Below are 20619 nucleotides of genomic sequence, written 5' to 3'. Positions count from 1 at the left end.
TGTGACTTAGTGCGTGCCTGCACAAAAGCTAGGAGCCTGTTAAAAATTTTACTCCTCACACGGGCTGTTGACTTCCAGACCGTGTTGACTCTTCCTAAACGCATAAACAGCACTACCCCCTCATTATCCAAGAAGACAGCGGAACACAACAACAATCCGTTCCCACTGAGGCAACTCCGGCACTAGACCAACCAGTCCGATGTCTACCTCCTGACCCCGCCAACGTGCCATCTCGGTTGCTTTACTCATTCGGGCCTGGCGGCGTACCTAATTAAATCTCGAAGAGAGTACCCCGCGAAGCGACTTTCCCACTGTTCGTGCTGACCTAACTCACATTTTTATTACAATCTTCTACCCTCATATCTCATTTTGTATGAAGTAAACATACCACTAAGTAATCTGTTTATCTTTTAATTGCCAGGCTTAATGAAGAATACCCATCTCAACTGCCTATCTCTCAACAAAAACCCATTGATTAGAATGAAGCAACCATCGACCATCAAGAAGCCCACTTGGAAAATTAAATTTCCAAATCCTATCCAAGCCCCAAGAAGAACTACAAGCCCATCGAAAGCCTCCACAACGACTTCTAGCTGAAGTTGGAGATTGGTTTCCAACATGACCAACTATGACCGAAATTGATTTGAAATCATGTGAACCGGACTTTCATTGGACTTTCCTGCAGTTTATATCACAACAAATTGCAGGTTGATCATAAAATGGCGCCGCGCACTTAGAATTGAATTACTTGGTCGGCCCAGCTCCTTCAACTTTGTTTGAAATCACTAAATGCAAAGCATCTGTCATGCGGCCGCGCACTGAGTCGTTGCTGTCCGCGGCAAAATCAACATGCTCATACACTTGCTGCATGTTGATTTCTACTCAATGAGACCCAAACTGTGCAGAACACTCTAGCATCCCCGGCAGCTCCCAGCGCACTTTGTCTCTCGACCAACCCCGGGCCGTGATTCTTGCTGTTTGAAAAATCACAACCGGACCTTCCTTGAGCGTGTACCAGAAGAATTGATCATAGCCGACCCGGGCTTGTTTGCAAGAACTTAAAGGGGGACCGGCACTTATTTTCATGGCGCATGCTGAATTTTCTCTTCGAAAATCAAATGAAGATTGGCAAAATCATTCAAACTCGGAGCATGTAGCTTGGGTGACTCAAGACAAATCCAATTGATTCATATTCATTAAAGATTACTATAATAGGGTAGAGAGGAGGCGGTTGAGGTGTGAAAATTTCAATCAAACTCCCTTTTGGAGAGGAGGCTACTCTTCAATGAAAGAAGCGCCTCCAAAAAATTATAACTTTAGTCTGCAATTAATAATAATAATTTTTTCCTCTTTAATTGTTCTTCTCCTCTGTTGCCGAATGAATGAGGATGAGATGAACACAATGGTGAAAGGTTTGCCATTTCTTATACTCTTTTATTTCTTGTTAGTAATTTCTCTTTATTATTGCTATTAGTAGCATTAAATCAGCTTGTAGTGTAGATCATTTTCTTAGTCTTTTTTAATTTCCTCTTTTGCACTTTAATTTGTAGAGTAGCATTTATTTTGCTGCATTTAATCTTTCTCGTAATATATTTGCTCAGTTATAGATTTTTATTTTCTTGTGTAGTTTACATTTATTTCTTGCTCATAGCTTTAGATTTTTTTTCCTTTTTACCTTTTTGTAATTAGTTCCTTTTATCTTCTTGCCTTTATTTTCTTAAGATGTCCAATTGAATCTCTGTAAGAATCTTAGAATTCGTATGAAAACTAGTCTATTTTTCCTTTATAGTTGTATGGAATTATTCTCTCTATACTTCAAACATCGTCATGTTTAGGGATACATCAAAACTAGGTAGTAACTAATCGTAGACAGAAGAACTTTGATACCATCTCATGCTTATCTTAACATGGTTGATAGCGTTCACTGCCTTATGCATCCTAGGATTATTATCATGTTGTTGCTTCTTATCATAGAATAGTATTTTAACTTAGATGCATATTTGAGTAGCGTACACTTTCCTTTAAACTGGTTTGATAATCTATGCTTAATAAATCTAGGTTGAAATATGCATAAAAGAGAATAGTTTTATATTTCTGTAATTGAAATTGCGTCTAGTGGATTATATTCTAGCATCCCTTCTTACCCTTCTCTTGAATCCTCCATGCGTAACTTTCTTACAATTTTCTTTTTCATTCCTTAGTTTATTTCTTGATTTTATCATCTTCCTTCAATGCCTACCCCACATTCGTGATTTCATTATATCCTCTTGATTCTTTCTTTCTGCTAAAATTCCAATTTATACCTCTTGCCATATAAATAAAACAATCCACTCAATACCAATCACACTTTATCTTTCATCCTAATTGTTCTATCGGCACAAAATATAAGAATCAGATCTAATAATCTCTTGAAAATCACTTCCCTCGTAGGGATCGATATTTTTTATACCTATAAACTTAATAAAATTGGTGCCACTTGCACCCCCAATTTTGGTACGATAATTTATTGCCGCGCATCAAGTTTTTGGCCCCCGCTGTTAGCCGGGGGTCACATATCAATCTATTAATAATGAGAATATCTTATTGGGAAATAATATGCCTTGCAAGACTGTTGGTACCAGGTCAATAAAAATTAGAACCCATGATGGTATTGTTAGAATATTGAGCAATATCCGATATATACCAGAGTTAAAGAAGAACCTTATTTCTTTAGTTACCCTTGACTCAAATGGTTTTAAGTTTTTGGCTAAAGGTGGAGTTTTGAGAGTAAGTAAAGGCTCTCTTATTGTGATGAAAGGAAAGAAGGTAAATACCCGCTATGTTCTTGAAGGAAGCACAGTGACATGTGCTGCAGCAATATCATCCTTAGATGATTCACTGACACTACACGTTTATGACATATGCGGTTAGGGCATATGAGTGAGAGAGGACTAGATGTATGGAGCAAACAAGAACTGCTTTGTGATCAGAAAACTAATAAACTAGACTTTTGTGAGCATTGTACTTTCGGCAAACATCATAGAGTCTCCTTTAGTACCGGTATTCACAGAACCAATGGTACTTTAGATTATATTCATTCAGATGTTTGAGGTCCCTCTCAGGTTCCATCGAAAAGTGGAGCTTCTTTTCTACTAAAATTAATTGATGATTATTCCAGAAAAGTTTGGGTGTATCCTTTGAAGTATAAGAGCAATGTGTTTATAACCCTCAAGCAATGAAAGGTTATGATTGAGAAGCAAACAAGAAAGAAAGTGAATCGCCTCAGAACCGACAATGGGATAGAGTTTTTTCACAGAGCTTGACCAGTTCTACAAGAATGAAGGTATTGTGCATCATCATACAGTTCAACATACACTACAGCAAAATAAAGTTGCAGAAAGGATGAACAGAACACTTTTAGAGAGATCTTGGTGCATGCTCTCTAATGTCGATTTGTCAAAAGACTTTTGGGCCGAGGCAGTCAATACAACTTGTTACTTGATAAATAGATCTCCTTCTACAGTAGTTGATTTGAAGACTCCAGAAGAGATATGGTCTGGTACCCCAGCTAATTACTCTCATTTAAGAGTATTTGGTTACTCTACTTATTTTCATATTAATGATGGTAAACTTAAACCCAAAATAAAGAAAACTATCTTTCTAAAATATGCTACTGGGATGAAGGGATATAGATTGTGGCGTTCTCCTAAATCGTCTAAGTTTATTATTAGTAGGGATGTTATTTTTTATGAAAAATATATGCTTTACCTAAGAAAGGATTTTGTTATTGACACCACGAGTACTGAAAAGGAGTCTAGCAAGTAAGTGGAACTAGAGAGCTCAGCTTCAAAGAGAGTGCTTGAGGGCGCTCATGTTGAACCAGTTGACACTGTGGAAGGTTCAACTTCAGATGCTGATACACCATAAGAGAAATAGTATAATATTTCCATTGGGAAAACAAAAGGGCAGATCTGACATCCTCAATGTTATGCAGATATGTTTGCTTATGCTTGTAGGCGTCAAAAATTACCTATAGGTCCCCGCACGTAGCTTGAGACAGAAAGATGACGATGAACATCTTTATTCGAGTCACAAAAGCTCATTTGATGACGACAAACTCATGAAGTGAGTCGACGGACCATGCAAAACAACGGAACTTCGGAATAACGAAAACACGAACTGATCAGGAGCTCTGTGTCACTTATGAAAGACGAAATACCCTCATGACCCATCCACTCCATAGATGATTCAATTATTGGAACTTGTAGATCTTCTCGACGGCTTTCCGATGCATCTTAAATCGCACGATTCCGAGTTCAGACAACAAAGATACGTATGAAATGGACAAGACGCACAAAACTACGTTCCGAGCCTTGGTGAGACACCCACAGGTGTCTTGGCCTCGTCACCGAGACTGTCGTGCCGCAGCCAACGATCAAGATCCTCATGGCTGAAGAGGTCGAATACGAGTTCGACCAACAGAAGTTCGAGGAGTACGTCTCCTCCTCCTCCTCCCAACCACCTACTAACGAATGGGTTTGTGTCAAACGAAACCGTTCCACTCTTGAGAAGCGCATTCAGAAGCATCACGCACTTCTTGCGCATACCCAGATCCTTGTGCGAAAAGCACAAGAAATGCAAAAGGAAGAGGCGGTTAAGAGATCGCCGAGATCTAAACAAATTTGGATGCCAAAGGCCAAATCAATGCCTAAGGCCAAAGCAAGCAACGTTGCTCCCCAGCCTTCGTCAACTTCGGATCCCGCTCCTATTGCTCCCACACCTTCGGTGAAGCCCAACGACAGCGTGGATCTCTCCAAATTTGGAATTCCGTTGAAGGATCACATGAGCCCTTTACACGAAGATCAAGGCAAAGCGCCTGTTAAGGAACACTTGGGACCGTTGAAGGAACCCCGAGCAACCATCCGGACTGTGGGTCGTACGCGACCTTCTAACAAGTTGATTCCCATAATTACCCAGGGGGGGTGCCTGCACAAAACTAGGAGCCTGTTAAAATTTTACTCTCACACGGGTGTGATTCCAGACGTGTGACTCTTGCTAAAGCCAATAAAGCACTACCTATTATCTATTCTATATGAATAAATATACCACTAATAACTGTTTTTATCTTTAATTACAGGTTAATAAAGAATAAATCTCAACTTCCCATCTCTCAACAAAAACCCATTGATTAAATGAAGAAATGAATCAAGAAGCCCATTGGAAAATTAAATTTCCAAATTATCCAAGCCCAAAAGAAGAATTAAAGCCCATGAAGCTCCAAAGACTTAGTTGATGCTGGAGATTGGTTTCAAATGACCAAATGACCGAATTTGATTTGATCATGTGAACCGGATTTTCATTGGACTTTGTTGCAGTTTAATCACAACAAATGCAGATGGATCATAAATAGGCCGGACTTAGGAATTGAATTACTTGTGCAGCTCTTCAACTTTGTTTTGAAAATCACAAATGAAACATCTTCATGGGCCGGACTTGAGTGTTGCTGGGCCGAAAATCAAATGCTCATACACTTGCTGCATTGTTGATTTCTACTCAAATGAAGACCAAACTGTGCAGAGTTGATTTTTTGAAAAATCAAAGGCCGGACCTTCCTTGAGGTGCTACAGAGAATTGATCATATGGACCGGTGCTTGTTTGCAAGAATTAAAGGGGACCCCTTCCTTGAGGTGCTACAGAGAATTGATCATATGGACCGGTGCTTGTTTGCAAGAATTAAAGGGGACCAGACTTATTTTCATGGGCTGCTGAATTTCTCTTGGAAAATCAAATGATGATTGGAAAATCAATTCAAAGGTGGAGATTATGGCTTGGGGCTCAAGACAAATCCAATGGTTCATATTCATTGAAGATTACTATAAATAGGGGTAGAGAGTGAGGGGTTAGAGGTGTGAAAATTTTGTAAACTCCTTTTGGAAAGGAGGGCTACTCTTAATTGAGAAGGCCTTCTAAAAAATTATAACTTTAGTTGCAATTAATAATAATAATTTTTCCTCTTTAAATTTGTTCTTTCTCCCCTTTGTTGAATGATGAGGATGGATATGAAGAGCAATTTGAAGGTTTGCATTTCTTTTCTCTTTTATTTATTTTAGTAATTTCTTTATTATTGCTTATTAGTTAGATTTAAATTCATGCTTGTAGTGTAGATTTATTTCTTGTTCATAGTTTAGATTTTTCTTTTATTTTTATTTTTGTAATTAGTTCCTTTTCTTCTTTCTTTTATTTCTTAAGATGTGAATTTAATTCTTGTAAGAATCTTAGAATTGTATGAAACTAGTCTAATTTCCTTTATATTGTATGAATTATTCTCTTGTACTTAAAATGTTCATGTTTAGGATAATTAACTAGAGAACTAATCGGTAGAAGAAGAATTTGATAATCTATGCTTATCTTAAATGGTTTGATAGGTTATGCTTATGAATTCTAGGATTATTATCATGTTGTTGTTCTTATCATGAATAGTAATTTTAACTTAGATGATAATTTGATAGGTTACACTTTCCTTAAATTGTTTGATAATCTATGCTTAATAAATCTAGGTTGAAATATGATAAAAAGAGAATAGTTTATATTTTGTAATTGAATTTGGTTAGTGGATTATATTCTAGATTTCTTACCTCTTTTGAATCCTCCATCTTAACTTTCTTAAATTTTCTTTTCATTCTTAGTTTATTTCTTGATTTTATTCATTCTTCTTTTTTGCCTTGTGATTTCATTTATTCTTTGATTCTTTCTTCTCTAAAATTCAATTTATTACCTCTTGCATATAAATCAAAACAACCACTCATACAATCACACTTATTCTTTATTCCTAATTATCATGCACAAAATATAAGAACCATTTCTAATAATCTCTTAAAATCACCTTCCTCGTGGGATCGATATTTTTTATACTGTAACTTGATAAATTGTGCACTTGCAATTTTGGTACATAATTATGCCGCATCATCGTGTACCAAACTTATCAGGGCAGTATTATTAACGTGTAGCTGCCCCAAGACCGTTCCACAAAGGGTCTCGGTATTTGAAAAGATCCCCACTAGAACGTCTGAGTCCAAGCCAATGCGTTTCTATAGAAAAAGATCAGTTGTGCAAGATGATGAACTCCTAGAGGTCACCATCAATATGGTCGATAAAGGAAAGTCAACGCGAAGTTTTAGTCCCCGTCATTTTTCGGACGTATCCCAATGTATAACTCGGTTGCGCGCGAGAACTACTAGGCGTAGGGACTATCAGAGGATGAATAGCGGATTATCCTCAGATGATGAAGTATTAGATGCGAACTCTGCCATCACTTTTGACTATACGGTGTCCAGCATAGGACGATCTCGTGAGGCGTTCATGATCAACACTGAACAAATGACCAAAATCATCAAGGACGCTTTGGCTAGGAAAAAAGAGAACTTTAAGTTCGAATTGGAAATGACCATGATACGGATGAAGGAAGAGCATGACCAACAAATAGTTCGAATTGGAAATGACCATGATACGGATGAAGGAAGAGCATGACCAACAAATTCGGGCTCTGTCCAATCAATTCGGTGAATCCAGAGCATGACCAACAAATTCGGGCTCTGTCCAATCAATTCGGTGAATCCAGCCATCGTAACCTTGCTAACTAGGCAGGTAGCGATTCAGATGTGGATGAATGTATCAATGCTGAGAACCCTCATGTTGACCAAAATACTGGGGGTGGCCCCACTGAAGATAACAATACTGGGGGTGGTCCCACTGAAGATAATAATGCTGGGGGTGGCCGTATTATTCCTCTCGGAAATTATCCAAAACAGGATATAGACGAGGACGAAAAGATGAAGGATCTCGAGAGCAAAATCGATGCTCTGATGTCTGCTCGAGAGGTGAAGAGGATCGAGATTCTGTGTCCTTACCCAATAGAGTGGGATTCGATCCCGTATCCGGCAAAGTTCAACTTGATCAACTTCACGCCGTTCGACAGGAAGGGCTCGCCTACTCAACATTTGGTCTATTTCAAATCCCACTTGGGCATGATTTCTGGCAACAAAGCCTTGATGGTTTGGTAATTTGTTAGCACCCTCTGCGGGCCTGCTTTCGATTAATACCACCGTCTCAAGCCTGGAAACATAAACAACTGGGATGATATGGAGAGCTCGTTCATCGACAACTTCTTTGATGACAACGCTGAGATATCCATCAGGACACTCTTCGAGGAGAAACAGGAGGACGAGGAAACGGTCGACGACTTCGTCAAGCGCTTCCGGAATAAGGCGATGAACTGCCGAGATCCGATCACAAAAGACTTCATCCTCCAAACATGCCACAACAACCTCTCTTTGGTTGTGTTGTAAGTTATGGGAGTAGCACCATCCAACACATGGAAAGAGTTGAAAGTGCACGAAGAGAAGGCCGAATGCTTCCTCCGAAGGAAGAAGGCCGAGAGGAGCCAATCGACGGTTAATCCTCCAAACTCGAACTTCACCTCCCGTCGTAAGGGCAAGGCACCTACAACAGTTATTGACATTAATCAGACGTCATAACAATAACCCCGAAGACAGCAAAAGACTTCAGATCCGAGACTCCAAAAGGAGTACTCCTTCAAAGAAGAAGGCGTTCCAGATATTTTCAAATTCCTCATTGAGAACAACAAGATCAAGCTACCACCTATCGCAAATCAGGTGGAAGCTAATAATACTACGGATCCGAAGTACTGTACGTACCACAGGAGGATCCTTCATCCTACTAAGGCTTGCTTCGCTCTTAAGAATAGCATCCAAACATTGGTTGAAGACGACGTCATAAAGCTCAATTAAGTCGAATGAAGACTTCGATAAGTATAAAAGTATAAACTGCTCCTTCCCACACTCCGAAGAGTATACGAGTATAAATTGCTTCTCAATCCTCCAACAGGTATATGAGGTTAAACTGCTCCCTACATACTCCAACTGGTATATGAGTCTAAACTGTTTCCTTTCTTTCACGGGAAGTTCCTAGAGAGTGCAATGTCTGGTATTCTTAAGGATAACTCGGTTATCCAACTAAGTACAATGTTAGACCCAGTTTTGCAAAGGAAGCTGGGGGTAGATGATTCATGTAACGGGAAGTTCCCGGAAGAATGTTACATATAATATTCTTAGGGATAACCCGGTCATTACGAACAAAGGATAAACACTAAACTCCCACCGTAATTTCCGAACACTCTTTTGCTGAGACGAGATTCAATCACTTCGTTAGATCAATTTTTCCTCACAAAACTCTCATTGGTGTTTGACGAGTCACAGTCTTCCACCACAAAATCCCCCACCGATCAGACTAATTGATCATGGGACCACCTGTTCGCGATGAAAATCGTGTCTTTCTTCATTATTGATTCCATTGCCATCTTAAATAACAGCTTTTTGAGTTACAAAAGATCCGGTCTTTTTTTAGATCCGGTTATAACGAAATAAAAGAAAAATAAACAAAGATTACAACTTTCTCCTTTAGAACAAATCGCGAGCTCCTGTTTTGCGGTCGCTCGCTTTATGTGGGTTCTTTGCCGACGTCGGGGTTAATCCGTGGACCACCACGCGATCTAGATCTGGTCGGATCTACACGATTCGACGGGTATTATTTCGCAAAGGAAATAATAGCCGAGGGTACTATTTCGCCAAGGAAATAGTAGCCTTTAGTTCTCGGGATCAAAGGCCAAGCTTTGATCCGGAGTGTAGTTTCGTGTAGATCTCAGATCTGATCTTTACCTTTCTCGAACTCCTGCCTTTTGTGACGTGGACGCTCGCCGAGAACCAGATCTGAATCTTCAAGCTGATTTGGCAGTAAGTCTGATTCCTGATTTGGCAGTAAATCCACTTCTGAGTTCGAGTCTGAAACTGATCTTGATTCGATCGTGATTCGTCCGAGTCCGCTCTTGTTTGGATGACTCGTTGACTCCCCGAACCCTTGGCTTGATTCTACACGCGAATGGATGTATTTCGTTGCTTGCGTGCGATTCGTCAACTTTGTCGCCTTGTTGGTTCGTCGATTTATGCCGAGCTGTGCTAAGGAACCTATAAGCAATTTTATACGCCTACAGATACCCCCTCCAAAGTATTTCAGCCTCGTTCTTTTATAGAAGAGTCTGGAATACTTTGGATATGATTGTCCCAACCTTCAATCGGTGTAACGGGACCTTGGAATGGCTTCCGTTCTTGATTCCTTCAATCCTCCAGGCTATTTGGTGCTTTGTCGAATGTCTGTAAGAGTTCCGGTGCTGCATTTATTGTCTGACCGTTGTCGGAATTTTAAACTTGAAGTCGATTCCTGATTTTCTAATCTTTAGCTCGTGTTTGTTGGTTCAACATAGAACTGACCATCGATTGTTGGCGTTAAGTCTTTATTTGCGACGCGTTGTCCGGCGTAGTGTTGTTGAATTATCCTTAAGAATATTCTCCAGGAACTTCTCAACCAAAAATAGGGAATAGTTTATACTCATATACCTTATTGGAGTATTAAGAAGCAGTTTATACTCGTATACTTTTCGGAGTAATTTCTGTGCCCAAATGGGCTGAACCGGCTTGATAATGAGCCAAAAAGGCAGTAATTCGGCTCAAAAAATTTTCTAATCCTTCCGAATATGTGGGAGATGCAAGAATAAACCAAGGACTGAACCCTCGGTCGATTTGAAGTTGTTTCGATGCTCGATTCAGCTTCAATTTGAATTCTGGTTCAAATCAGGTCTGGTCCGGTTCAACTTGGTCTGGTCCGGTTCAACTAGGCTTGGTTCAACATTATAAAAGAGCTCTTTTTTTTCTCCTCATTAGGGCCGCCCCCCCCTAACCCTTTTTTCACTTTTCCCTTCCCTCAAGCATCCTTTCTCCCTCAAAACTTCATAGTTGCATTAGATCCAGTCTTCCTTTGGATCTTTGACTGAGAAATCCTTCAAAACTTCCATATTTAGAATTTCTCTCAGGCCTCTCGAGCGCGTGGTCTGAGTCTCTTTCAAGATCTGATTTTTATTGGATCCACGAGCTTTCCCTCAGGTAAATCCTCAACCATTTTAGCATTTTTTATGATTAATTCAATTTATGAATTTGTGGGGTCGCATGCGAGTGTTAGAATTAAGATTTGGCGCCTCGAGCTCACCTTTCAGGGGGGAAGAATTACAAAAAAGAGGAACTTTTTCTAGATCTGATTCCTTGATTTATTTTGCAGGTCTCTATGTCTTGTATTGCGAGGAGTCAATCCTCTACCACGTCGGCTGATGGCGCGCCTCCCTCTTATGCTGGTGAGCTATTTTTGGAAATTTACAAATTAGTCCATTTTTTCTTGGAAATTTGCAAATTGGTCCTTTTCACCCCATTTTGTTCTCCTTGGCGAGGCAATCGGGAAGAGCATTGATTCTCCTTGGCGAGGATCGACGCTTTAAAGATATGTTTTACTTAGTCAAAACCATATCTCTAAATCAACAAAGGGGGCGTTTTGACGCTGCATTGTGCCTTATAAGGCAGGGATATATAGTCGATATACCCTATCTTATAAGTGCATAATGTGGCCAAATCATCTCACCCTTTATAAGGCAGTGACTCTATCTCCCTTTATAAGGCAGTGACTCTATCTTACTCATTCGTAGGATGAGTTCAACTTCCTTTTATGATTGAGACTAACAACTGTTTAAATGTTTGCTTCCAGTGGAATATCCTTCTGGAGCGTTCTCATCTCACGCACGATTTCTCCTATCCCAGTCACTCCTCGGTTTGCTTTGGGTACGTCGACAGAGGTTGCCCAAGTGGTGAAGGAAGGTGGATATCGAGCTCTTCGCCAGTTGATTACAGATGCGCCCCTCGTGAAGGATGCCAGTTCGATTCAGCCTCTCAAGAAGACCGACTTTTTATTTGGTGATTCTGCCAGAGATCCGGATGCCGTGTTTATTGATGCTGAGCAGTGGCTTCATAAGACTGGCAGTGGTTTCATATATTTGCCGAAGATTCCTCGGCATCGTTCGTTGACTGAGCTCCGGCGTCAGGCTGTGACACGAGAGATGTCGTGGCGCTTGACGGAGGAGCATGAGAGCGTTCACTGCTGATACATCACTCATCAGGCAGCTCCTGGTTCGAGCAGGAGTCACATCACTGGATTGCATCCTGGAGTATTGGGATTAGATGCACCACCCCGTAACGAGCTTCTTGCCGCTGCTTCTACTTTGAAGAATCGCCTCGCTGCTTTAGGACGGGAGATGCCTGCGACACGCCACAGGTTTTATGGTTGGGTCCATTCTTTGGACAAGCTTTGGTGGACTCGCATGACGAAGTACGTCTTGAGCCGATGGAGCGAGGAGTTGCACGCTTGTGGTCTGTATGCAGCCGTTCGTGCCACCATGTATGGTTTACCTGTTAGCACGAAGCATTTCTTCGCTTTGTGCGAGCTCTACAACCCGGATTCGAACACTTTTCTAACCCGGCAAGGGGAATTGGGCTTGGCCCTCCATGAGATGCACAGGATTTCTGGTTTGCCCATGGGACAGATGCTATATCAGGAATATTTTCCCTCCAACCAAGAATTAAGTCAGCTGAAGGATCGCATGCCCGACCGCTACGAGACTTTATGGGACCTCACATGTCACTATCATATCGCTTTGGCGCAGTCTGAACCCTTAGCGAAGAGGGCTAAATCCCATGTGAGCCAGAAACAGTTTGCGTCTTATTTGTTCAGGAATCTAGAGAGCAATTCTGGCGAGGCTATTTGTGAGCTGGCACCACTCACTCCTTCAGGGGTTAATAGTCTACTGAAGAAGGTTGATGCTCATTCCTATACCATTAGCAGTCCTGAGAGTGGTTTTCCTACAGGGACCAAGTTTAAATCATTCTTGTGGCATGCGACCGCGCCGATTCGACCGATGACCCTTCTAGCCGGTTACCTCGCTATCTGGTTGAAGAAATGCGTGGTCCCGTATCAGTCTAGTGATATCTTGCCATTGGAGGTGCTCTACCCAGCGGTTTAGCTTGCCTACAAAAAGGAACTTTCGCTTCTTCCGGTGATGGTGGCTAACATTCATCGAGGGCTTCGACAGATTTCTAGTGCTTTTACACGGAAGGAAAGTGAACCACCGACTCAGATTCCTACCATTAAGGTGGAGCTTCCGTACACTTATTTGATGGCTTGGTTCGTCCTTCATCGTTCTGATATGATGTCAGTACCGTATGCCACAGACCCCTCCGCTCCCCTACTACAGCTGTTTGAGAATGGCAAGTGGGAGGGGCGAGGATTCCCTGACGTCAGACAGCAGCTACAGGTCCACAAGTGTTAGGCGTTTTCCACTTGCTTTCCACAGTTCTCCGGCCGATACGGCGAGTGTCTGATTGATGAGGAAAAGCCGAGGGGGGTATCGAACTCATTTAGACGTCGGCTGCTTTAACTGGCTGGTGAACATCAGGCCGGGTTATCTGACTTTCCGGGTGAGGAATCAGTGTTTCATAGAGCCATACCTACCATGCCGATTCGCTCACCAGTTTGGCTATGATCAGCTTTATGTCGGGAATCCACGTCAGCAGCTTCGGACCCACGGCGGTTTGGTGGACGGTCTTCGTGCATGGTTGTGGACCGTGACGGGCTGTACTGGTGCTAAGTTCAGTCTCCCGAGTTCTGAGCGGCAGTTGAACCTCACCTTCCTAAGCTGCAAGTGGTTGTTAGCAGCCAATAAAACTATTCCTGTGAACCGGGTTATCTGACTTTCCGGGTGAGGAATCAGTGTTTCATAGAGCCATACCTACCCTGCCGATTCGCTCGCCAGTTTGGCTATGATCAGCTTTATGTCGGGAATCCACGTCAGCAGCTTCGGACCCACGGCGGTTTGGTGGACGGTCTTCGTGCATGGTTGTGGACCGTGACGGGCTGTACTGGTGCTAAGTTCAGTCTCCCGAGTTCTGAGCGGCAGTTGAACCTCACCTTCTTAAGCTGCAAGTGGTTGTTAGCAGCTAATAAAACTGTCCCCGTGAAGCTGATTGCAGAGCTAGAGGCTGAGGAGGCTTCTCAGGCTGATTCCCGTATGATTTGGGAAAATGCTCGATCACAAAGGGCACGGCACAAGACTCGTCGGATTGACGAAGAGGGAAAGAAGATCTTTCATTCTGCTGATGAAGCTTCAGGCGGAGATCTTGAAGATCACGAGGACTGTTCTGATTGAGGTCAGTTTCTTACTTTTTCCCTTTATCTTTCAGAATTATTAAGCCTGACAATGGTTTGATGTTTCAGGGACCACAGCTGACCAAGATGAAGAGTTCCGTCCTTCTCCCCAGGCGAGACCTTCGATTATTGTCCCTGCTGCTAGGCGGAAGAGATTAGCCTGCAAGCCGCGTGTAGTTTCACGAGCATCGGATATGGATTTGGCCGGTGACGATCCTGCTAGTGATGGAGGTAACATCTACCCTATAGACCGGCCTCTTGATCATTCAGAACTTTGACTCACGCTTTTCCATTTCTATATAGGAGAGCGTGGGGAGAGCGAGATGAGTCCTGATCCCGTTTTCCACGATTCTACTTCTTCTGGTGAGCCCGACTCACCGTACCAGGTAGAAAGGCCTGCAGAAGCTGGTGACATTAGGGAGACCGTCGATGTAGGACCCGGTTCGATGAATCCAGGTACATCTACCATTAACAATACACAAAGGAGTTGAATGATTTGGAATTTGTGCATTCCCTAATTGTCTCTATACTTCTTGCTCTTTTAGATAATTCGCAGGAGGCAAACGTGGATTTTGGGAATAGAGAGGCTGACGCACCCATAAGAGGTAACTCATTTCTATTGGTCGTAGTCTCTTTATTCTCCTTTCGTACTTATATTCTCTTGTGTCAGATTTCTCGACTGATGATTTTGATGCGGAAGGCTTGCTTGTGGACACTCCTATGCTCCACTTCATGTATGGTTCTCCTCAAATTGATGACCAGTTGCCTGGAGATGTATTTCCTGAGTCTACGCTCCCTAAGAATCCCGAGGATGGTTTTTCTGAAGGTATGTAGTTCTTCTCAAGTTAATTATAGGACCAGTCAATTTTTGACTAATGCAACTATAATATGATGCATCTGAGAATTCTATTTTGTATTTGACAGGAGCTTTTGTCGAGACTGATCCTGTTGAGCCGGCTGTGGGACCAACTACACCAGTTGATACACCCCCAGCCGTTACACCTCCACCACCCCCGGTGATTCAAGGGGAAGAAGGTATAACTTGAGCAACTGAGGAATGTCATTCATTTCTTCATCAAGGCTTTTGACGGATTTCTCCTTTTTGTGTAGGGCTTTCTTCTCGGCTTCACGTCCTTGTGAAGGAGTTGTTATCAGACAGCGACCCAGAGAAGATTGTCATCTGTATAGAGATCCGTTCCTTCTTCTCCTTTGTGAATGCTATGATTGACAAGCTCTTCCACGGCGGACTTTCCCTTCACCAGTTCAAGCCATTCCTTGATCTTAAGATAAATTCAATAAGGGATGCAGGGTACCCAGATCTGGCGAAGTCTATTGTTGATGATCTTGACTGCCTAGAGCGTGAGCTTCAGATGTTTCGTGAGCTCCGGGATGCAGGTGCCTCTTCATTCATCGCTGCCGAGTTGGATACTCACTTACAGACATGGCGCGATGCTAGGTTTCTTGCTGAGTTCGACATTCAGGTGCAGCGGGATCGAGTGGACCGAGTTGAGGCCCACCTTGCTGCTAGATCATCTTCACTCACCGAGCTTGACTCCTCTATTACCTCTTGTGAGACCCAGATAGACCAGCTCCGAAGAGAACTCTGTGAGAAAGAGGAGACTTTGAGTATTCTTTAGATGACGAAGACACGGGATCAGCAGGCACACACCGCTTTATCAGATGAGCTGAAGTCCTTGAAGCAGAAGTTGACCGAGACGGAGGGGGTTGCTGCAAAGACTTTAGCCACCAACGAGGAGTCTATCAGAGTTGAGCTGAGACAAGCTTATGATGAGAAGCTGTCTAGGCTTAATCAGCATATTTTTTGCCATGTTCTTGATGTATGATTTTATTTGCTGAATACTCTGACTTTTGATTTTCTTAGTGGAACTGGTTTTTATCTTTATCTTTATTATGATTCCTCATTTCGTTTGAAATGATTGACCATAATACTTTTAGGATTTTTGGCAAACCCTCAGCCCTCAACGAATTTGATTAGCCTTTACCGACTACCGTTTGAGTCGGGCTAGCATGCGGATTGTCTAAATCCGTTCCGCATGTCACGTTGTGCTAAGAGAGTGAATTCTCTGAGACTTTCGTGCTATGATGTTGAATACATAGACTTCGCCATTGTTACGGGAATAGGCTACCCGGTGATACGTGTTAGGTGTTGACTTTAGGATTTTTGGCTAACCCCCAGCCTTTAACGGGTTTGATTAGCCTTTACCGACTACCGTTTGAGTCGGGCTAGCATACAGATTGTCTAAATCCGTTCCGCATGTAACGTTATGCTAAGAGAGTGAATTCTCTTAGACTCTCGTGCTATGATGTTGAATACATTCTTAGGATTCGGGATGAAATTCCCCATGCGTGTAAGGCATGGATTCTGGTGTTATTAATAACAACCTGTCACAATGTCGAATATGTGAACGGGTGTTCTTTTTAAACGGTTAAGAACTAACCGGCAGCGCGTGTCAGGCGCAGACTTATCCCTGCTTAGGATTCGGGATAAACTTCCTAGGATGAATCCTAAATTGATAAATTTTGGAAAAGATCGATGCGGGAAAGGCAGAATTTTATATTCTATTTCCCGGTCTTCTTTTAGGGTGAAGGCAACCCGGAAAACAAGGAAGGAAGAATTTTATATTCTATTCCTTGATTCTGGAAAGGAAGAATTTTATATTCTATTTCCAGTGCAAAAGAAACTAAGAGTGGGATTTTCACTCCGAGAATCTGGAAAATCTAGATAAACTTGCCTTTTATAGGATTGGTTATCTAAACTGAAAAAAGAGTTCTTCGTTTATCGAAGTGAAACTTCAACTTCGGTTATAGCCATGAGAGGGCTTACCCAAGGAGAAGCAGAAGGGGTTTTTTTTCGTTTATCGAAAGGGGACTCCGAAATAAAAGTGGACCTCTTGTTCATGGAAAGAGTCAGGAGGGCCAGAAAGACATTTTTGGTGGACCCACTGTCAATTGAAATTGATCAGTGAGGGATTTTGGTGGTAAAAAGAAAGATTTTGGGATCCTCTAGAATATTAAGTGCAATATTCTTCAAGGAACTTCCCGGTAAATGGGTTATCCTGAATGTACTAGGGATAGTACTTTTTCAGGAACTTCCCATTTATTGGCATTAATTGCCTGACGCCTTCTTGGGTAATCAGGCGATATGCGCCGTTTGAATAGACTGTGTCTATTATAAACGGTCCTTCCCATTTGGGTTCGAATGTGCTGAGAATAAGCAATATCTTATTTCCAACCCTTTTGATTAATATCGGGTTATCCTTAAGAACATCCTGTATGATGTCCTCCAGGAACTTCCCGTTAGATACAAAGGAAACAGTTTATACTCATATACCCGTTGGAGTTTCGAAAGAAGCAGTTTATACCCAAGACGTTTTTGATGCTGTTCTTCTGTTGTCATCTCAGTTGCGAGAGCGATCCGAAGTGACGGGATTTGAATCTCCAAAGGTAGCACAGCTTCACATCCGTATACCAACGAATATGGGGTGGCCCCTGTAGGTGTGAGTATGGTGGTGCGATAAGCCCAGAGTGCTTCATCGAGTTTATCATCCCAGTCTCGTTTATTGGTCTTCACGAGCTTCGACAGAATCTTAATGATCGTCTTGTTGAAAGCCTCAGCTAGTCCGTTTGCGGCGGGATAATAAGCTGTCGACGAGACATCTTCCATCTTGAATTTGTCACAAAACCTGATAAAGGCGTTTCTTATGAACTGTGGACCGTTGTCATGAATGATCCGTCTTGGCACGCCGTGTCGGTATATGACATGATGTTTGATGAAATTGATGACGTTGTTCGTCTTCACTTCTCTAAGCGGAATTGCTTCGGCCCACTTTGAAAAGTAGTCCGTGATTGCGAGAATGAACCGATCACCTTTGACTGAAGGGGGAAAATAGGACCAATAATGTCCATACCCCATGTCTCGAACGGCCAAGACGTGGTTGATGTGTGCAACTGCTCTGGCGGTTGATGCATATAATTCGCATGTACCTGACAAGCGTGGCATTCTCGTGCATATTCGATTGCATCTCGAACCATCGTTGGCCAGAAATATCTCATTCTCCTAATACGATCATATAGTTTGGGACCGGGCTGATGCGCACCACATTCTCCTTCGTGTGCTTCCTTAAGAACTTCTTCTGCTTCTTTGTTCGAAAGGCATCGGAGTAACAAACCATCGTACTCTCTACGGTATAACGTATGGGTCTCGGTATTGTAGAAGAATCTTGGTGCTCTTCGGCGGATTGATTCCCTTTCTTTTACATCCTCCGGCAAAATACCATATTGGACGTAGTCAATGATAGGAAAACGCCAATCTCGGGACTCAGACCCAATTTGAGTTGAATTCACCTCTTTGGCGCTTCGTCTTCCTCTTCAATATCCATATCGTATATGGGTCTGCAAAGCTGATGCGTCCTCACTGTGACTAATACCTCGGTTTTGGGAGGCTGCGCAAGTGATACCGCTAGTGCTGCCAGTGCATCTGCATAAGCGTTCTGGAGACGAGGGATGTATTCAATAAAGAATTCTTCAAAAGAATCTGCCATTTTGATGGCCTCCTGGTGGTATGGGATCAGGTCTTGGTTCCTGACTTCATACTCTCCACGGACTTGGTTGACTATCAATTGAGAATCCCCAAAAGCTTCGAGATATTCGACCCCCAGCTCCTTGGCGAAACTGAGTCCAATGAGAAGCGCGTTGTACTCGGCTACGTTATTGGAGCACGGATTAGTCAATGAATAAGCTCGAGACATCACATGCTTTCCCGGGGAGATTAAAACAACCCCAACCCCGGAAGAAACTGTAGAACCTCCTGGGGTTATTACCCTATTAACTGCCCTCGAAGCACCATCAAAATATAATTGCCACACTTGTTGGTGCGACGTCATGTTAACCTCGTGGGTTTCATCCGGCAAGTCATCATATACTTCTGCCGTATCTGTGGTCGGGTTTGCCGCCAGAAGATCACAAATCGCTTGTCCTTTGATCGACTTCTGCTGTTTGAAGTGCAAATCATATTGGGACAAAAGAAGAGCCCACTTCGCTAACCGCCAATTCATAGAGGCCGGTTGCATCATAAACACCCGTACTGGATTAACATTGGAAATGACGTAAATCGTCTGTCCAACCAAGTAATGCCGCATCTTTTGCATCGCGAATACCAATGCGAGGCATTCAAGGTCCGACTTAGGTAATAAACTGCCTGTTCGTGACCGTTATCATCGTCTTGCGCTAGTAAGGCACTTATTGAGTGGTTCATCGCCTTGATGTAAATCAAGAACGGTTTACCCGACTTCGGTGCAACGAGAACAGGAGGATTCGTCAGATACGTTTTGATATCTTCGAATACTTTTTGGCAGGCATCGTCCCAGATGAATGACACCCCTTTCTTGTTTAGCTTAGAGAATGGCTGGCACTTTCCAGAAAGGTTTGAGATGAACTGCCGGATGTAAGCTAGCCGCCCTTGCAACCCTCTGAGCTCTCTCAGGTTTCTAGGAGGTTGCAGTTTGTGTATCGCCTTCACTTTGTCAGGATCGATATGTATACATTTAGTGGTGACGACGAATCCAAGGAATTTTCCACTAGACATTCCAAGGAAGGATTTAGTGGAGTTCATCTTCAATTGATGGCTCCGCATGAGATCGAACATCGTCTTCAAGTCCTTGATGTGATCTTCTTTGTTGCGGCTTTTCACAACCAAATCATCAACGTAACACTCGACTGTTTTCCTGAGATGTTCTTGGAAAATCTTAGTCATCGCTCGCTGATACGTAGCGCCTGCATTCTTTAGACCGAAAGGCATCACTGTATAGCAGAAGACGCCGAGGGGTGTTCTAAACGCCGTATGCTTCTCATCCTCTGGATGCATCTTGATCTGGTTATATCCCGAAAATCCATCCATGAAGGACATCCTCTCAAATCCACATGTATTGTCGATAATGACATCCGTGATCGGGAGAGGGAAATCGTCTTTCGGACATGCTTCATTCAGGTTCCTGAAGTCGATGCAAATCCTGATTTTGCCATTCTTCTTCATGACGGGAGGAACGATATTGGCTAGCCAATCCGGATGTTGCTCCTCTCGGATAAATCCTGATTCGATCAATTTCTTAACCTTTGCTTCGATGGCTTCCATTATCTGCGGACGAAACCGTCTTTGCTGTTGCTTGACAGGTTTGGCATCCGGCTTGATATTGATGCTGTGCATTGCCACATTGGGGTTAAGCCCTGGCATATCCTCATAGTTCCAAGCGAAGACGTCAATATACTCCCTGATGAGAGCAATTAACTCCTCCTTCTCATTTGAGGGGAGACTATCGCTGATGAATATCGGCTTTGGGTTGGCCTCGTCGCCCATGTTAACTTGGACTATTTTATCCTCAGTGGGGGGTTCTCTCTGTTCGAACCTGTCACCATACTGCATATTCAGATGATGAACCCACGGGTCTTCCCATGTTGGCATTTGATCATCGT

Source organism: Asparagus officinalis, chromosome 6 (assembly GCF_001876935.1).
Source record: "Asparagus officinalis chromosome 6, Aspof.V1, whole genome shotgun sequence".
Classification (NCBI taxonomy): domain Eukaryota; kingdom Viridiplantae; phylum Streptophyta; class Magnoliopsida; order Asparagales; family Asparagaceae; genus Asparagus; species Asparagus officinalis.
Note: the sequence above shows the minus strand (reverse complement) of the source record.